Source organism: Mus pahari, chromosome 2 (assembly GCF_900095145.1).
Source record: "Mus pahari chromosome 2, PAHARI_EIJ_v1.1, whole genome shotgun sequence".
Lineage (NCBI taxonomy): Eukaryota > Metazoa > Chordata > Mammalia > Rodentia > Muridae > Mus > Mus pahari.
Genome location: NC_034591.1, coordinates 88,666,857 through 88,674,431, shown reverse-complemented (window position 1 = coordinate 88,674,431; position 7,575 = coordinate 88,666,857).

The following is a 7,575-nucleotide window of genomic DNA, read 5'->3' as shown; positions in this document are numbered from 1 at the left end:
TTGATCACTATGAACACTGACGTACTAAACAAGCATTTTGAAGGAAGATACTCTACCACTTGCTTTTAGCAATGTATGCAACATATGCTCAACATTGCTCAACAATTTGTTTGAGTGCTGTTTCAATCCTTATTTCTAAACACACGTGTTTCATACAAGGCTGCTTGTAGAAGGCAGNGCTATATNTATCTCATGCGNATGCAGCTGTCCATGTTGTTATACAGGCCTTGGANATTTCCTTTCACACGATGGTAAATTAGTTCATCGAGATAATTTTCCATATTTCCTTGGCTGTTTCTCCTATTCTTGGTCCCTTAGCATCTTATAGATGTTTGNTATTTTATTTTATTATTGTTACTTTTGTGATGTTGGGNTTTGGGCCAGNAGTCAAGCACGCCAGAAAAGAGTTCAACCATGAGCCACATCACCTGATTTTTAATATTCANTGTCTTGAACTTACTGATTTAAAGGTGATGGGGCTTTAGTAGCTTTTGGTATGTGTTAACTAATTTCCTTTCAAAACATTATGATGATTTATAGCACCCAATTAAATGTTTCATAAGTTATTTTCCAACCATGTGAAGATTATTTTGCAGTTTATTTTTACACATCTGTATTTCAAATCTAAAATAAAATAAAATAAAATAAAAGAGCCCAGAGGTGAAGTAGGACCCGGAGGAATTTGCATGTGTGTTGATGTTTACTGCGAAAACTGAGTTTCAGGTACTGAACACTACAGATGTTCTCTTACCGAGAATTGCAAAAAAGATCAATTTAGCTCTAGGGCCCATGTATGGACCCAGTTCCTACTTGAAAGTGTGATTCTGTAAGGCTTCTTTTCCATTTGTGAAGTAGAAACCTTGACTTTCTGTTTCTGTGATTGCAGGTGTCTGTACAGAAAGAGGGAGCCCAGGGAAGCCATTCCCGCTGCCCTAATTACAGAGGCCTAAGTAAGCAGAGACTCAACATGGAGTCTGTAAGGACAGCAGACGGTGGCCTGTCACGCACACACCACCGTGGAAAGGCCCACCATGTTTGCTCTCATGAAATAAATCCTCACCATCACTGTGTATACATTTTAATAGATTGCAAAGAGCTGCTGTGTGTGTGTGTGTGTGTGTGTGTGTGTGTGTGTGTGTGACTGTTACTTGATGTTGTGCAAAATGTAGGCAGGCACTTTTAGATGAAGAACATGACCTAGTATCATACTGGGGAGGACCCAGAACTAGGTACAAGTGTCCTCAAATCCAGTCTTTTTTTCTTTCTTAAGTTTAATTTCTACCACTTAACTATTTTAAAATCTAAGTGCCCATATCAGCATCCACAGCACAGACAAGGAAAAATGGACCATTTGCTTTGGCAATTTTATCTGATTATTGACACTCAAACCAGACTACTGGGGCATTTCTAGGCTTATCTAGTGTTTCCTAAAAATTGCTTTATTTAAATTGTCAGGACCATCACCTATTCTTGTTCTAGAGATGTCTGGGAATCTAGGTGTGATTTGCTCCAGATGTTCCTCCTGGTCTGTGGGGGCCAGGAGCACTGAAGTGTCTGGGGTCAGGCTGCATCATGGACCCTGGCCATTTGCCATTTTAGTTCCTTTTTGTCAGTTCTCTTTCTTAGAGATGTATTTCTTTTTTAAATTTATTTTTATTTTTATTTTAATTTTTTTTGGTTTTTCGAGACAGGGTTTCTCTGTGTAGTCCTGGCTGTCCTGGAACTCACTTTGTAGACCAGGCTGGCCTCGAACTCAGAAATCCGCCTGCCTCTGCCTCCCGAGTGCTGGGATTAAAGGCATGCGCCACCACGCCCGGCAGAGATGTATTTCTTTAAGGGAGTGTTCATTTGGTAAACCTTAAAAAAAAATTAGCTTCCAAGGGAATACTGCATAACCCCCTTTCATGTTTAGGTGGTCATTCCCACATTGTCATGCTCAAAGAAAAACCCATGAAAAGGCTTCACGCTGCCATGCAGAGACAACAGCTTGTTAGACGTGGGGAGATCTTCACACTCACCCAATCCAATTAGTCCCCTTGTGTTACAGACAGAGAAACGGGACCTAGTGAGTTGCTCAAGATGGGGGAACAAAGTAGAGTCAACTAGGGGCTCCAGTCTTTCTCTATGACAGTGCTGTGGCCATTTGATGCTTGCTACGATGTTAGAGTGTGAGTGAAAACAGACTCAGCAAGTGTCAGTCATGACTGGGAGCTCCTTGTAATCATGGACCCCGTTGCAGTTAGTAAACTCATCAACACACACAGGGGCATGGAAATGTAGAAGAAGGCTTACTTAACAGTTCATGAGACAGTCTTAATTCACCAGCTCTTTAAAAACAGTGCTTTGTTATGATTTGTGAATTATCAAAGGAAAAAGTCATTAATGGGAGGAAGCTATCTGTGCTGCTTTTAGTTTAGTCACGATCCTTAAAATTGTTCGTTTTAACTCGAAATACTCATTCCTTAAGTAAGGCAGCCAATGTGGAATTTTCTGAGGTTACTCAGCAAACTGTGGACAGTTTCTTATTTCTGCACTGAGGTTTTGGTTATGTGTGTATGTGTGCGTATGTGTGTGTGTGTATACATGTACATGTGAGTTTATGTGCATGTATGCGTGTATATATGTGTGTGTTCAGGTACATGTGAGTGTATGTGCATGTATGTGTGTGTGTGGATGCCAGAGGACAACTTTGGCTGTTGTTCATAAAAGTTCCATTCACCTTTATGTTTTTGAGACAAGTCCTTTCATGGGCTTGAAGCTCACCAAGAAAGCCAGCTTGGCTGGCCGGTGAGTCCTGGGAATCTAGCTTTTCCAACCGTGGGATTACAACTGTGTGTCACTGTTTCTGGCTATTTTTACACAGGATCTGGGGATGAATGTACAAGGCAAGCACTCTTCTTATTGAGTTATAATCCAAGCTCTGGATTGAGATGAAAAACAGTTATGTGTCTATGTGTGTATCTGTTTGTATGTTTATGCCACATGGGTTTGGATTCCTGTAGAGGTCCCAAGCGGGAGTCAGCTCTTGTAGAAAGTTACAGGTGATTGTGATCCACCAGATGTGGGATCTGGAATCTTAACCTGGCTCCTCTGCAGGAGCAGCAGTGCTTTCAGGCTCAGAGCCACACCCTCTGGTCCTGGGATTGGGATTTTTTAATGTCATCTTTCTGTATGTGGGCGCTGGGATTTGAACTCAGGTCCTCATGCTTGCCCAGCAAGTGTTTTACTCACTGAGCCCTCTCCCCAGCCTCTTGACTTCTTCCTTCCTTCCTTCCTTCCTTCCTTTCCTTCCTTCTTTCCTTTTTTCTTTGCTAAAGAAATTAGTTTGCAGATATTTAAAAACTGTACACAGTCTTAAATTATCAGGTTTTGACAGAGAAAGATGATCTAATGGCATGATTTAAGCTAAACTTTGATAAATCTTTGAATCTGAGTGGCAGATCCTCAGAGGAAGGAAGGTAGTACAGCCTGGCCTTTTGTATAACTGGTGAGATGCTACAGATGGGATTGTGCCCATGTCCTGGTGTAAAGACACAGAAGAGTGGAGCCTCTAGTCTGGGCTTTGGAGTCGTTCAGCAGTGTTCACACGCATTGATAACACTAAGAATACAGACCTGGAAAATGGCTTAGTGGGTGAAGGCGCTGGCCACCAGGTCTGACAACCTGAATCCAAGCCCTAGAACTTACATGGTGGAAGAGGACTGGTTCCTCCCAAATAGCCCTTTTACCTTCATATGGATGCTATGGTACACTCAGGGATGTGTGTGTCTCTTTCTCTCTGTGCATGTGTGTGTGCATGCCTGTGTGTCTGTGTGTATATGTGTGTGTACACATGCATGCATGTGTATGCAGACAAATTAACAATATTAAAAAAATAGCAAAACAATTTACCTTCCTTTGATCCTTCCCTAGGAGCTGTTGTCAGTACAGTGATAATCACACCCAGAAGTGTGCTTTGTTATATCTTAAAAAGTTACAAGTGGGGAAATGAAGTCTAGGTAATGTTAGCAGTTTGGTCAAGGCCAATCAACCAGGTTGAGGGTCATAATCAGGTTCACTAGCTTTACAGTTTGTCATTTTCCTATGGCAGTTTTGTTAGTATACTGAAGACATGATGAGATGTTTCCTGCCTTTATTGACAAATCATTCGGAGGCCTGTTTCCTTTCCCTGGGCTGTGGAGCAGACAGCATGGAACCCTAGGCCCCTCATTTTTGGCAATGGCAGTGCTATGCCCTCTTTAATTTAATTTTCCATTCTTTCTGCTTAATCAGCAAACAGTGGGACTACATACAAGCCAGGTTAGCCACGCTTCTTCCCTCGGACTTTGCCTTGTTTTCTCCCTTGGTGTTGGGGCTCAGGCTAGGGTAGAGAAAAACTGGGAATCTTAGGGCAAATGTTTCCACAACTGGATGGCCTCCATGCTGCAACACTTGGCTCCTTTGCTGTTGCTCATCTAGCCTGTGCCCTGCACCTTCAGGCCAGCCAGGCAGTGAGAAAAGCCTGTTTCATTTCTTCTTTTGCGAAGTCCATCTGCACTGCACAGGTGCAGGGCTGGACTCTTAAAATAGAAACTTTGTTCTGTGTGATGTGGCCTGGTGGAAACCCCCTGGCTTCATTACCTCATGTTCAGATTAGCGAAATGGTGATCTGTCCCTTCTCTGTGGCATTTTCCTGGCTTCTATGAGACCTTTCGTTTCTCAGTTGGCTTCTCTAGTTTCTCCGTTTGTAACAGGACTTGATCTTGGTGGTGTTAAGGTCCCTCCTGCCTTTGATTTCCTGTGCCTGTGTTTCTGATTAGGATTCTGTTTTTAGAATTCTCTTCATCCTGTTTGATTCTCCCAGTCATGCTGTTCTGGCAAGGATAGCTGGGGCTAATGATGGCTTTTGATATTTAAAATGTCTTATCTCACCATTTTGACATGATGTTTAGCTTGTTGTAGTCACCCTAAAATGATTAGATACACTCAGAAGCTTGATTAAGGGCTCTTGTGTACATTTTGAATCACAGAAAATGAGAGATGATTCAATTTAAAATTTGGGACAGGCCTTTCCATGACAACTGTTCATACTTTTTTGCTTAAACAGTAAAGGTTCTTCTTAGGAGCTCAACATCTTGAGGGATTATACTGTAAAGCATTGGTATTTATTACAATTTACTAATTTCTACAACAACTCCAAGAAAAGGGTATTATTATTAATTTAAGAAGAATACATTGAGAGTCAGGCTGTACTAACAACACCAGGTGGAAATTAAATGAGAGAAGGCATAGTACTACTCAAGTGTCTGTCTTGAGCGTCAAGAAAACGATCACTGTGGGTCAAACCTTTGGCTCTGTTTCCCCTGCTCTGAGCACCAGCTCACGGATTAACTATGGGTCTAGAAAATGTTTAAGATGAGCCCTCAGATCTCAACTAAGCAATTTTATTATTTGTTGGTTGTTATTGTTGTGGTGATCAAGTTCAAGACCTTGGGTGTGCCATTGAGATCTCCACTACTGGGCTACACTTCAACCCATGCTAGAAATGTTTTCATGAGACCCAAGGAATACAGATGAAGCAATCACAACACAGATTGTTAGGAAATGAACAATAGATGGGTTGGATCAAACATACCCCAGGGAGAGCAGGTAGATCCTCACAATGATGGAGACTGTGGAGAGCCACCATGGATGATCAGTCTAGGAAAAAGTCAAGACCACAGATCTGAGCTGTAATGACAGAGAGAAGACCACGTCAGCCAGGAATGAGAATAATGCACAGTGTTCGAAGTCCAAGGGAGAAACAAGTGTTCTGAGTGCACAGAGCTGCACATGAAGTTGCGATTTTGTGGCTGATCCAGAGGCTATGCATGGAGTATGCAGATAAATCTCAGAAAAGAGCACAATGTGAGAACTGAAAATTATGAATGCTAGGGTTAGAGATTTACAGGTGGATTTAAAAGACTTTCTATTTAATAATTGACATAGATACCTTTTAAAAATATTGAATAATGTCTGAGTTGAATAATCAAGTGGTCCCCACTTGAGGGACTCCATCCATCTCTGGGACAGAACTTCCTTTCTGGTTTGTGTCTTAGCCTTGGGTGGATGGTTTTCTTAAAGAGTGTGTGATGTAACACATAAAGCAGGCAATGGAACTCTCCTGTTTGTCTTGCTGTGGCTCTGTCTTCCCACATTCTCTTATAACCTAGTATTGAGTCCAAAGGAAGGGGAGGCTCTGGAAGCTCTGATGACAGGCTTCAGGGATTCGTCCTACTGTTTGATGGGAAAACTACCCAGTTCTTCTAAAAACCAATAAGAGTACAAATCCCTTAAAAAAATAAAAAAGAAAGGAAAAAAGTAAAAGACTATGGTAAGTAATTGTCAATTTACCAAGTGGATAACAGAGCGGAGGATGTACATCATCTTTTTGAAGTTTGTGTGTGTGTGTGTGTGTGTGTACACATGTGTGCATGTTTTATGTGTATACTTTGTGTATTTGGATGTGAGATCAGCCACATGCCGCTTTGTGTGGACGTCAGAGTCACTGGTCGTCACTTTCACTTTGTTTGAGGGAGGGTCTCCTGTTTGCCATTACACACTCCAGGCTGTTTGGCCTGCATACTTCCTTCCAGGGACTGTTTAGTTTCTACCTCTCATGTCCCTGTAGGCATGCTGCAATTAGAGATGTGTCCTCCAGTGTCTGGCTTTTTGTGGGGATCTGAACTCAGGTCCTCCTGCTTGGATTCATGCAAGTGCTTTAACTGCTGGGGCATTTCCCCATCTCTACATCTTTCTTGGCTGATGGAGGCTTTATTCTCAAAAGAACACCTTATATACTAAAAGTTTTGGTTCTTCAGCAATGTGCAGATTCCATGTAGCACTTTATACTGTAGCTAGCAGTGCTTCCTAGTCTGGGACTTGAACTGAGTTCTTGCCGGAGGAGAGGAACCTGAGACCGCACAACACAACTGTGACATTTGTGATTCAAGTCACACTAATAGCTGGAAGTTTTACCTAAGCCAACCCAGGAGAGCTTGCCCAATGCAAGCATTCCCTAAATCCATGAGTGTTAGCACCAGTGAGTGTAGTGACCAAATTCCTGTCTGAGTTAGAGTTAAACAGGGTGGCTGACATGCTCTGGCCTTTCTGTCACTGAGGGGACACTCATCCCTCATGCTTCTGGACAGCCTCTCAGGGTCTCCTGGTCTAAGTTAGGTTACAAGTGTAGAGGAAGAGCAGAATGGAAAGTCCTGAGACCTGACTTTTAATCTTGTTTTAATGTTACCTATTAACAAGGTGGAGTGAGTCAGGCCACCGCTGTAAGGCACACACACCTGGCCTCTAACCTTTAGACTCTTTCTCGTGTCTTCAAGACAGTTTTAACTCAAATGAAAAGTGGTCAGTTTTTTAAAATAAATCTGGAATGTTTACAGATAATTTTTATGTATGTATATATTGCAGTAAATGTTGAAAAATCTTTTAAAAGATTTATTCTTCTTATTAAATGAGGTTGTTTGAGAAATTTGTCTGGACACACACACATACACACACACACACACACACACACACACACACACACACACACACACACAC